Source organism: Manacus candei, unplaced genomic scaffold (assembly GCF_025592945.1).
Source record: "Manacus candei isolate 608988 ecotype Guabito, Panama unplaced genomic scaffold, ASM2559294v1 h1tg000011l, whole genome shotgun sequence".
NCBI lineage: Eukaryota > Metazoa > Chordata > Aves > Passeriformes > Pipridae > Manacus > Manacus candei.
Genome location: NW_026138059.1, coordinates 21,026,761 through 21,039,983, shown reverse-complemented (window position 1 = coordinate 21,039,983; position 13,223 = coordinate 21,026,761).

Sequence of the window (13,223 nt, the reverse complement as noted above, 5' to 3'; positions counted from 1 at the left end):
TGCACCTTGAAGCAGTTTGGCTTTAGCCGCTCATGCAGAGGAGACAGTGTGTGAGAGGAACCTGATATCACCAGCAGTCACAGATGTGGAACTGACTTCAACTGGTCATGCATTTTCCTAAAATCCAGATAAGCATCAATGCACCACATGTCCTTTCAGGTCACACTTGTCCCAGACAAGATCTGTTTACCAAGAATGAGCAAAAAGTTGACACAGCAGGAGAGCATGCACATGAACTCCTCAGGGCATGCAGCATTATTGGTAACCTCCCCACAGAAAATCTGACGTAGAGCTATTATGAAAACAAAACAATTATTAGCAGCAATTAAGGGACATAGGGAGAGAATTATTCACACCAACAAAGCTACCTCTCAGGGCTTGTATAAGACAGTCATGAATCCTGCTAACTACAGCCAAATCAACAGAATGGCAACTGAAACTGGGAGCACAACAGGCAAGGGATCAAGCTGGAAAAACCAGGAGGAGGAGACTGGAGGAGGAGGAGGCAGGAGGCAGACTTGGAGAACACAGACCAGAAGGTCTCATGTAACACCACCAACAACATCTGAAATGTGTGAGTCTCACACACCTGTAAGAGTTTGTCCCATGCAGCCACCCCTGCAAGCCCCACAGTGGCTGTTAGCAAGTTGTGGTGGTGACTTTGTTTGCACCCTGGCAGAGAAGAGAAAGGATCTCACACCATTACATCATTTACTGTGGTAAATCCTGGGTGCCACAGTGGGTAGCTTTGCTTACTAGTTACCAGTGTCTGAAAGTGTCATGACTTGTCACAAGTGGGTAAAATAGCTACAAAATCAATGAGGAATTTGGAAACCCTGAAAGGGAAGAATTAGCAGAAGAAATGTAAATTGCAGAATAGATTCATTGCAGAAATTACAGGAAAATTATTTAAGTTGTGCAACAGCTTTTGGTCTATATAATATAGTAACTTTTTCATATTGATATATTCAATTTAAAATACAAAATTTGTTAGGGCATTTCTATACTGATCTACCCTATGTATATCATCAAGAACAAGTTAGATGACAGAAACCAGTTGAAACCATCAAGCAATTGGAGGCTTCTCAGATCTATATAGAAATGCAGCTAAATATTTGAAGCTGTAGCATAGTTCAGCTTTGTTGTATCATATCTTGAGAGCTATGAAATTTGCCTACTAGTCCTACTGAAAGCCATTTAAAAATTTTTGTTTAGTTGTGAAGTGAAGAAATGGAAAGATTTTGCCTTTTAGTCTGCTAACCGCAGTAAGTTTGGAAACTGAGAAAATTTGGTTCATATGTTCTGCAAACACACCATTCTGGATCAAACTCAGCACTTGTTATTTTAGGATTGATGGCAGTCATTCCCAAAGGCCCCCTCGAGTTGCATCTTGTACTAGCTTGGGAAGGAGACAATTCCTACTGTGAAGGAATAACCAAATGAATACAAATAAATGAGGTTAAAAGTCCAACCAGCCTTCTTACATGTGTCACAAGTTTTGTTTCTTTTCTTTGTTTTGCCTTGATTGTTTGGGAGACTGAAGAAGAGACGGATGAATCAATGTGGCTACACACGCACCAGTAAAGAAGAAAAGAAGAAGAAGGAAGAAAAGCCTCCTACTAGCCTGGTCATGACTGTCAGCCTAGGTTTTGCTGATGTAATGCCAAAACGGTGCCTGAAAGACTTATCTACGGGAAGGCAAAGATTTAGTCACACAGCTTTTTCCATACTCCCAAGACATTCAGAGTATCTCATGTCAAACCATGGATTATAACACCCTGACTGATGTCAGTTGTGCAGTGTGAAGGATAACAAATTTGGACTTTCAAATTAAGAATGTTTTCAGCAATGAAACATTAAAAATACTCCTGCTAAGCCGGTGCTTGAGTTGCCATAAATATTCTACCAACTCAGAAGTGAAATAACTTTTCTATAGCAATAGATCTGCATTTTAAGGTTTATTAATTGCCTGACCTTGTAGTTTCAGGGGTTTTATATGTCTCTCTAGACCATTATAAATCTTGGGAAATCAACAGTAAAATTAAAGTATGCTTAATTACTTGTGCTGTTTAGTCTTTTTCAAGTTACTTTTGTTTATTACTGAATTTCCAAAATGCCTTATGCTAAGACAGTTGTAAATCTTGTAAAATTAAAAGTAGCTGTCTAGACAGTCTTCTGAGGAAGCAGGTTCAACATATCTGAACTTCTTGGACATCTCTTTCTAAACAAAAGTATTTGGTATGATTTGTGGTTTTCTTCTTAATATCAGCTGGCCAATAACATTTTCTAGCAGTGGAACGTCTGACAATGAAACAAGGTATTTACCTTAGCCTTACTGTGTCCTATTTTTTTGCTTTCAGAACATGTCGTAAAAGCTGGTATCCTATTTTAATGAGAACTGTCAGGCTAATGGGACAAAGCTCTAACTGAAGAATTTTGGAAGGCCCATCAATATGTTAAGGATTAGTATTTTAAGTACAAGTACAATATATGTCCATTTTTTCTCATGATGTGTTCCTCTGTCTAAATGGCAAATGATCAGTTATCAATCATGATGATATTTATTGGTGAATTTATTCTGATTCCACTAGTCTTGAACTGAATACAGACATACTGAAGCAGGTATTGCAAGCAGTGCTACTAATTCCACTATCAACTGCTACCCAATGTGGTGTTATGAGAGAATAATGGAAAATGAAGGCTAAAAGAAGTACCAAACAATTAAAAAAAATTGAAGATGTATTTGTTGGCTTGGAGTAAACTAGGTTAGAATGTATCTGAAAGCATCTATTTATTTTAACTTTGAAAGCCATTCATGTCCCTCAAGTATATTGTATTGCATTACTGGACTGGAATCGCACTTGGTTTCAACTGTTCAGTATTCAGGAATGGGAGAAAAGCCAGAGACACCGTGTTTGATGAACATTTAGCACCAGAAGTGCTTGGGTTTTCTTGTATCATCCTTTTAAAATTTAAATATCACCTCACTGAGTCTAAGGGATTGTGTGATTAAGACATTACAATTCAAGTACACTGGCAACAGTTTCCAACTGAGGAGAGGGATTATCAAAGTGAATAAAGAGCAAAACATGTTGCTTGATGACACTACTATCGATTGTCTTCTGTTGCTAGGAAAAACCAAAACACATGAATGTGCTTGTCCAATTAAAGCCAAGGGCAGAAGCATAGCATTGCCTGAAATCATGCTCTATTTAGTCTCTGACTATGGCTTCTTTAAATGTTTTTTTAAAGTTTAGAGGTGTGGGTTAGTTAGGGTTTTGTTTTTTCCAGCTTCCATGATGGGACTTCCAATGCAGCCTGAGGCAGCTGGGCACTCAAGCGACAGTAAATGTCCATGAGATTGAAATTCCTTTCAAAATCCTACTGCAACTTTCTTTTTCATCTTCCCATTTGTTTTTAATACTCTGTAATTTTCATTGCAATTAGCCAGGTCACAGAGGAATCCAACCCCTCTCAGTGATTACCAAACAATAGGAAAAGCAATACAAATTTAATGACTTTGATGCCTGTTAGTAACTTTCCCATCTGTGTATCATTTTAAAGCACAGTATTTGTGGATTTATCATACCAAGAAGGGTGATTCAGGAAGTTTTTACATTATAGCAACTAAACAAATGAAAAGTCTCAGCAGGGTATGGAATATTATCAGAAAGGGAAAAAAAAGTACTCTTTGAAGGATTTAACTGGTTCTAGCTTTATGTTGTAAGATTTTGCACATATGTTCTCACAAAAGAGAAGGTAGTGTCAAAACAGCACATGAGGCTTAGGCAGCCTTACTGGGTTTGTGATGTTTTTGCCTGCAAACCAGTTACCTGCAATAAAACAATTTGGGGCTAGAAAGAATAATGCTGCAGTTGAAAAGCTGACAATGCCAGTGTCTATAATGATCTACTCCATAGCTAACTTCTCTGTAAAGGCACTACAACACAAAGTATTCAGGCTTCTTCAGTTCCTGCAACATCACACAGCCTTTTTCCAAACCACTACTGTATATAACTTTTTGTGTGTTATATCCATAAACTTAAATAAATAAAAAAGTAAAATACAACAATATTCTCTGAATGTCCTCTCATGAGGCAAGACAGGCCCATACAGGGAAGTTATAAGAGCCATGTAAACATTAAATTGCTACTCTTTTTATAGATCCTCTTTACCAGGTTGCTTAGAGGTACTCTTGTATAAGCTGGATTTTGTTCCACAGTCTTAAATCCTGCATTTAAAAGTTAAGCGTAGAACCAGTATGAGAATACTCCTGTGATCACTTGCACATCTTGGATCATATTTTTCACTACCACCAGAAGAATAAGACACAGAGCCAAGTTCTATTCTCAGTTACTGGTGTAAATCCAAAGTATCCTCATCAAAACCAGTGAACTTATTCCAGATTTACACTCCTGGGCCTAAAGCAGAGTTCAAGTTGTCTTTTTTTAATATTCTTTGGTTAAGAAGAATGTCTGGCTTTCCAGAACTCAGAAACTGTGAGTCTCTGTTCTGCCAGCTTAAAGATAAAAAAATCAGATTCTTTTGTATTCTTTTCCTGAACACAGATAGAGTGAAGTTAAATTGACTTCAGCTCCCACACTCCTGTTGCCAGAAAATAGGAGTGTGTTAACAAATGTCTTTCTGTCCAAGTGCATCCATTACTATTATTTCAACTCCCCAAGCAATTCAAGTAGTTCTTTTTGTACTTCAAGGTTGACTCTTGTGGAGAAGTTGCAGCCTGGTTTCTCTATCTGTCCCATATTCTACCCAAATACTGAGTTTGGTGTGTCTTAAATCCTGTAGCATAATAATTGTGCTTCCTGGTTGTATGAGTGCAGTACATCCATAGGTAGTCCCATAAGTTACACAGGAGGCATTTCTTTTCCTGCTCTTGATCAGAATATACAGGGAAAGTGCTCAACTTAGAAAGTAACCTTAGAAAGAATTATCATTACATAATTCCTACTAGATAAGAGAATCAGTGAATAGAAGAACCTAGAATTTCCCTCTGCCCTATTTTCTTTCACCAAAATACGTGTATAGAAATGAGAACTTGGAAAAGCTTGCAGAGATTTAAAAAATCATCTCAGGCATCCAGCCACAAAAAAATCTGTCTGTGGGACGTGACAGTACAGGCTAGCCTAGAACAAAACTATCTCGTTGCTGATGCAGGTCAAAAAGTTATTGGAATACAATAGTGAATCGAGAATCTGTAATATTCAGCAAAGTGATCAGACCAGACAGCAAAGATGCGCTGGTCTGCCGGCTACAAAAGCATGTTGGATCAGCACAGAAGCTGGATCAATCAGAGAGAATTGCTTATGACTGTAAGGGAAATAGGAAGACAAAGTATTAATCTATGCAAGCCAATATAAATAAAGAGCAGATAATTATAATGTGCCTGTACCTAGCACAGAGGATTTAATGTCATGTGAAAAGAAGCATTGGGCATTTTAAATGGGATTGTCTACTACTGTGGGAAAGACCAGTGGAGGAATAGCACCACAAACCAATATACCAGCAAATTCTAAGTTACCAGAGCCCTTGAATGCTCTTCCTCCATCAAATAGTGCCTGTCTGCCAGTTAGGACTGAGGACTGTAGCTGGAGATTTGGACTGTTTTTCAAAAACATGTTTTTATATTACCTGAACAACTATAAAAAAATCCTCCTTTCTAGAGGGGTGAACTGTAGAATATGGTGTCCTGCCAAGGTCACTGAAGAATATTAATAGCAAATGGCTAACTGCTGTGCAACTGACAACACTAAATTAGCAAGAGGACTAAGGGGAATGACATAGGAGTGTTATTTGGAAGCCATCTTCTGAGGAATTAAAAAGGCATTCTTCATAGAGGAAGAAAACATATGTGTTTTAACAGGAAAATGCTACTATTTTCTAGAATGTAGCCTCCTGTTTAAGCAAGTTCTTTGTGGTGGAGATAGAATTCAATGGGGCAGAGGCTGTTATTCCAGGCCAGGTAGCAGGAAGAGCAAACCACATGTGTCAAGAACCACTGTGGAGGTTAATGAGGCAAGGAGAAGGGGGGAACCAGAACTGCAGGACTTTCTGATGGCATGCACATCATTCTGTGGAAAATTCAAATAAGGGAGCAACACCCATCCAAGCAACTAGCAATTGCATCTCATATTCCAAAATAGCTCAGTAAATTAAGGGCAATTTTTTCATTATTCTAGAAGGAAAATTATATTCTCCAGTTTAGATTTAAGGCAGGACTGCACTGCAGCCAGCTTGCAGGCTGGGTCTGCCCATAAGGCAGTCTCTGCTGCCCACTAGGGATGAGGGAGCTTTCCACTGCTAACTTCCCAGCTGGTGCCAGTCAGATTATTTGCATCTCCTGGCTGCTGGCCGGCCTAGAAGGAAGTTCTGCCACATACTGGCCCTGACAGAGGACTCCTATCTCTTGGTTGGCTGCTTCCCTCAGATTCTTCTCCCTTCTTATCCCTCCTGGGGATAACATCACACTGCGTCTCACAGCCTGAGATAATCAGAGAAAGGGGAGAGAGAAGGCACTGGAGTGAGTGAATGAAGCTGGAAGGGTAGGAGGAGGTGTTTGGATGTGTGTTAGGAAGTAAAACTTATTAGCAGTCTCTGAGCTCATTTGAGTTGTAGCCTTCTGCAATAAAAATTCATTGAAGAGGAAAAGGTGAAAACCATTTCCTGCGTCATGAGAATTCTTTCATCTCTGTACCATGGCCAGGCTGGTGTGAGGGAGAGACGGATGTTGCATGGTAGTCAGACAACACCTCCGGTACAGGAGCTCTTCAGAGCTGCACACAGCAGCCAGAGGCACTGCGTGGTACAGAACAAGGGCAAGGAAAATGTTTCAACCAATTCTTTTTCAGGTATATGAAAGACATGGGTTTTGAGTAATTCCAAAGAGAGAGGTCAGATATCTTAAAGTATCAATGCTGCCTGGTTCCAGGTGAGACAAGTGGAAACAGGAGAATGCAAAAACCTGAAACATAGATCAATATTTGTGTTTCATTTTTGGGAAAGGAAACTGAGGTTTACATTCCCACATAATCGGCAAGGGAAGCTGATCAAGTTCTTGCAGGAGCAGCAAGTTTCTTCAGTGAGGAGTTCAGACTACACCTGAAGGGATTAACAAACAACAAATTCAGAAGACAGATCCAGCTACCTACCTTGTTGACAAAGCACTCTTGGGTTTGTTTGTTGGCTGGTTGACAGGTGCGTTTTTTCTTCATTTTATTTGTTGCATAAGTACAGAGATGCAATTTTTAACAAATAAGGGAGTGATAGCATGACAGACCCAGGTGAGGGTAAAAGGTAGGTCCCCTCTAGCACAGAGATTCCCAAAAGACAGCTGCAATCCTCAGGACTTAAGTGGGTGGTCAGAGGCTTGCACTGACTGTCCTGATGGATCCTGGAGGCTTCAGTGTGTACTCCGAACTCCAACTCAGTTTATGCTTTTATATTAACCCCAAGAAACTTCAACTAGGTCTGCCACATGGGCATTTCTAGGACTGGGCAACAGTCTAGCACAGTCACAGCAGCTGGGAGAACAAAAGGACCAGGCATCTGGTTTCATACACGGCCTTGTGGGGTCTGGAGCAGAGGAGAAAGGGAATGGGAAAGCCTTTAGATAGAAAACCTTGGGAACCCCCACTTTAATGAATTTGCTCTTTACAGAGGAAAATGTTCACCGACTCAGGAAGCAACCTTCAGAGGAGGTTCCTCCCAGAGGGGATTGAAGAGGATCTAGCAGTGGGTGAGGAGCTGCCTCTGCACTGCTGCCTGAAATAAGTACATGTTTCCAAGCTCATGCTCACATCCCTGTACCAGGGACTTTGCTGGCTGGGACAAAGGCACCTAGAAGGAGAGGTCACACAGTACAGCCTGCCACCAGCTTGCCAAATGTGTTTCACAGTGTTTAAGGCCAGCCATTATTTAATATCTGCTGCCAGGAGCCACCTTGTCTGTGCTGACATCATCTGGTCAGGTTTTCTGCACTTTCTAGCAGAAACTATGACACACTCCAGCAAGAATAGATACCTAAAGCCAAGAAACAGACTGTATAACTCAGGCCCCCAGATGGGTTTGAATAATTTATTACTAATTCAGCTTCATTTTTACAACTTTTGGAATAATGTTTTTTTGACTAAAACTTCCATAGTAGCATTTTTCTAACAGAAGCTTAAACTGTATTATTTTCCTATGCTAACTTTATAGAAATTTATTTCAAAATAATGGCAGAAAAAGTGTAAATTAATCAAATAAAAATAACAACCTTATATTGGTCTTTCTTCTAAACCAGAAGATATTATTTAGTGATAGTAAAAATAGTGATGTGAGGACAGAATGAACTCTTCCTAACTCCTTAAAAATCCCTAAGCCCAACAAAGTTGGATTTTCTTTTGTGGTGTTTAAAATTGTCCCTGGATCTCTAATGACTCAAAACCAGATTGTCTCTTTAAAATCCAGGTCTCATTTTTTTTCCTAATATCATTTATCATAATAGCTTTATACATACTGTTTTCCCTCTTACACTGGACAAAGATTAGAAAATTTGTCCAGCGTTTTCAGTTAACTATTTTTTTATAATGAAATCATAACTTTTATGACTTTATAAACTGGGTAATAGCAGTGCTATGTCACTCTTCATATGTAATTGTCCGTATGAGAAAAATGCTTTTTCCTGTGTTGTGATGTTTTGCAATATTAATAAAAACTTTTCAAAATTGTCAGAGGATCATTTTTATTATAAATACAAAGAATTACTTTTTGCTAATAACCAAGATGGTTTAACTAGAAATTTCACTGTAAATAACTCTCACCGGACAAAAAAAAGAAAAAGAGACAAAGAAGAGGGTTCAAATATGGCAAAAATAGATTTCTGAATTCTAATGGCAAGAGAGCTCATGTGTTTGTCAGGGGTACATGCTCAAAGACCCAACAATCTGGATTTTTATTCACAAGGTCAGTGTCTGCATCTATATTGTCTTTTACGCTGTAGTTCCACAAGCAGCCTGTTGTGGCACAAGGTAATAATACTTTTGTTTAAATGAATGGTCTCTCTCTGTCCTCCAGTAAACATTCACCCCGGTTACTCAAATTTGTAGGTGTAAGGTTGTATACGAAGTCAATCAAACATCTCACAAACACACATATTCCTTTGAAACATGACACTTTGGGTCTCCAGTGGGCAGCTATAAAACACTGGGAAAAAAATGAAAATGGGATAGAGCACAATAGGTTCAGCAAGACACACCAGTCAAAATTCACCTCATTAATTGTCCAGCTTCAAGTCTTTTCTATAAACAGTTCTCTCTGCATAGTAATCTTACTGTGCTATACTGCTGCGTGTTTTTACATGCACTTCACAATGGACATAAAAACTAAAGAAAAGTACAGTGGGATTGCAAAGAACAGCCTGTAAGAGCGGTGATAATCTGTGGAATTCATTGCCTACAGTTGTTAAAGATTCTAAATCTGTTTCTCATTTGAAGTTTTATTTGAAGTTTAATGTTTTGGATATGTCTTTTAAAAATATATATATGTGTTTGCACTTGCTTCCAGGGTTACCTGTATTTTATTTTTTAAAATAGATTAACATTAAATGCCTGCAGACTGATCTAAAAGTCACTGAAATTAATGGAAAACCTCCCAATGACTTCATTGGTCTTTGGATCACATCTTTAGGGAATTCTGTTCTTACAGATTGAGATGATCAGGCCCTTGTAGAGCATAAATCAGTACTGACGTCTGTACAGTCAGAGGGATTTATAATACCTGAATAAATGAACCCCCCTCCTGTGAGCCCAGTTTTCCAAAACACGAATCACTGTAATCACCTTGTATTTTAGCCATACATTATTTTGCAATGGACCACAAGAGGGCTTTGAGAAACAACTACAAAATTTGTTAAGACCTGCCAAAGTTGACTAGAGGTAGTCTTTTGGATACCCTGCTGAGCTTCTGTGTCTGATCACTGTAGCTTAAAAGGGCTATCTTTTCATTCTGGAGTTGTATAGAGAATAAACTAAGCACTTTGTCCCAGTCATCAGCATAGATATAATTTCTGTTGCTGTGTAGCTCTGATTTATCCAGAAAGACTTTAGAATAACCTTCACTCTACGTATGTATATGTAATAGAAAGAAAAAAAAAATCAAAAAGAAAGGAAAAGCAAAAGATTTTCATTTTCTATCTATTTTAACATTTTTTAAATCTATATTAAAAATTCTCTTTTAAAATGTGATTTTATTACTGGGGTTTTTAAAGACAGAAACTTGGAACTTCACAGTGCAGCTTAGCTACTTTTATAACTGAAAAAGAATACCAGAAAGAGAGATGACATGCATTATTTAATTTCAGAAGTAAATAAAGGCATTTCAGAAATAAAAACATTTCAGATGAACCTATATTAATTTAACCCTTTCTGCTGCTTATGTATGACAACCCCTAAAATAAGGACTTAAAATAAGAATAAACAAACTGATTTTTGTGTTAATAATGCTGTCCATTTTTGTGTTTGTAAAACACAACAGTAATTTTGAATAATAATTTTAGAGTGTACCACACATATATTAGCTCTTTTCTTGCCCAAGTAGTTTTGGGTGTATGTTCTGTTCATCTAAATGTAAACAGTAAAAATTAGATTACCGAGATGGAGAAACAGTGTTATGTGTTTTACCTGATAGTCTTTAAAATATTGTACTTTTGCTCACACACAAAAAGAAAAAAACCACCCCACCACCCCCCACCCCAAAAAAATGCTATTCAAGCTTTGAGATATGTTGAAATATGGCTACAATGGGGAACTTCTATAATGGCACAGACATTTTATTTCTGCTTTAGTCTAATTAAATTGGAAAATGTCTTTGTTGTGTAGCCCATATATTAAACCTTTTACATTTACAGAAGTGAAGTAATTTTCCAGGAAAAAAAAAAAGAAAGACAAACTGTGGACTATGTAAGATGATAACCTTTTGAAAGGACAAACCTTCAGTTCTTCAGCAGAAGATTTGATTCACAGCACCACAATGGTTGACAGTTTTTCATTACAGTGGTTAATCTACATGAGACCTGTCACAATCAATCATGCTTAGAAACTGGAACATTCTTCAAGTTAACAAACCACTTCTTCAGTTTAAAGGCCTGATCTAAAATCAGACTTCCCCCTGATCAGTATTAGAAGATGTTGAAGTTTTGGTGACGTATTTTGCAAACTTCACTTACTTATCACTGGATGAGAACAGACTGAGGGAAATGGAAAAAAATTATGGTCTTGATCGCAAAAGGATCTTTGGATTTTACATTTAAAGTGATATATCCCTGGTCAGCAGCTCAGTAGTAAAAGCAGAGTGACTTGCCCTAAATTTCCCCATTTTTTTCGTCTCTTAGGTATACAACAGGGAACTCAATCATCATGAAGATGAATTTGACAAGAAGGGTGTATTGCATTAGTGGGCACTTGCTTTGACAAAACTTTTAGCTTTTAGAAGTGTCAGGGGACACTGACAGTGGCAGGGAGTGCAAGCAGATACAAAATCAGGCCCACTAATAGGCATGAGGTTCTGGAAACTGTCACTTTCTACAACAACCTGAAAGAAACTTGTAGCCAGGTGAGTGCCAGCCTCTTTTCCCAGTCAACCAGCAACAGGACAAGAGGGCAAAGTCTTAAGCTATGCCAGGGGTGGTTTAGGTTGGACATAGGAAGAAATTCTTCACAGAAAGGGTGATTAGGTATTGGAATGTGTTACCCAGGGAGGTGGTGGAGTCCATCTCAGAGGTTTTTTACAGGTCTGAACACCACGAATGGCTCACAGAGAATGGTGCTTTAAGCATTCGCTTCATCTTTGACAGCATGAAATTCTACCAACTGTTGCCTTAGAGCTTTTGATTTTTTTAATTTTTATAGATTTTAAAGTAGCTGTATTATCCCTCACCCTTAAGCACAGCAGTTTACACATTTTTCTAACACTCTTACCCCCTTCCCATATCAAAATTTTGCTAAGTCCATCAGTTGTTTAGTCTTCCTTTCAATGTAAATTTGCAGAAAGCACCCTAACACCTGCCCCAAGAATGTAAACACGGGCACAGCGACCTGCAGACCCAGAACTCTGGAAGGCCTCCAAAGGCTGGACGTGTTCTGATGAAGAGGAAGATGCTGAAAGAGGGGTCCCAAACTCCCTCAGACTCAATTCCTGAAGGGGCAGAATGGGGAGGCGGATAGACCTGGGGTTGGATAGGTTAACACCTTAAATTGTGGAACTCCCTGGACACGAGGTACGTGCGATGGATGTATTCTTTCTGCTTTCTTATCTTATCTTATACTCTAATTTGGCCCGGAGTCTCTTTTTCAGCGGACTCTTAAGGCAACACAACAGTGGTAAGAAACCTTGAGCCAGCAATTATAAAAAATTGACCTATAGAAAAGTCAAGGTCTTTGTGATAGGTGGGGTCTAAAGCCGTCTTCCCAGTTAATACTGAAGGAGCAGTGAAGGTGAATGGGAGTCTCTGGGATATTCATGCTGAGTCCAGGAAGCAACAGGCATTGGTGTACAAGGCATTTGGGACCAGCTCAGAAGAGCTACTCAGAATGCTGCACTGCACCAGGAACCCCTGCTGGCATCATGCAGAGGAGAAGTGCCTACCATGTATCTTCCAGAATAACCTCTGTCCTGTGCTGTAGATTACAGTATTTCAAGAGAAACTGCTCAGAATGGCCCTTTTCCCTGCAGCTTCACTTCTTAGAATTGACTGTATGTAAAAAAGATGAAACAAAGTATAAAAAAAATTGAAGATACCAGCTCAAATGTTAATAAACCCGCAAAATATAACTTTTTTGCATAAGGTAAAATGAAATTATAATAATTCACCTTTTGAATTATGACAACTGCTTGGTTTCCTAGGCAAATATTTCAGGATGCTGACCCTTAAACTATGCAACCCAGTTCAGCAAAACGCCATAGCACATGCTATAAATTTGGCTATTATTAAATACCTATTGGCTAAGAGGATTGAGCCTTTAATTTCCTTCTATTGTCTCAAATATTAGTTTTATAGGACACTTTTTTATAAACAATATTTTATTCACCTTCACCTTGTGGAGTTTTTTTTGAAAAGTCAGCAGTTTCCATTTTCCTAGACTATCAGATCCTGAATGTACCAAATAATTATTTTTTAAGAACACATATTATCCATACCTGGACTTCCTTTGACAGAAAGATTGATATTC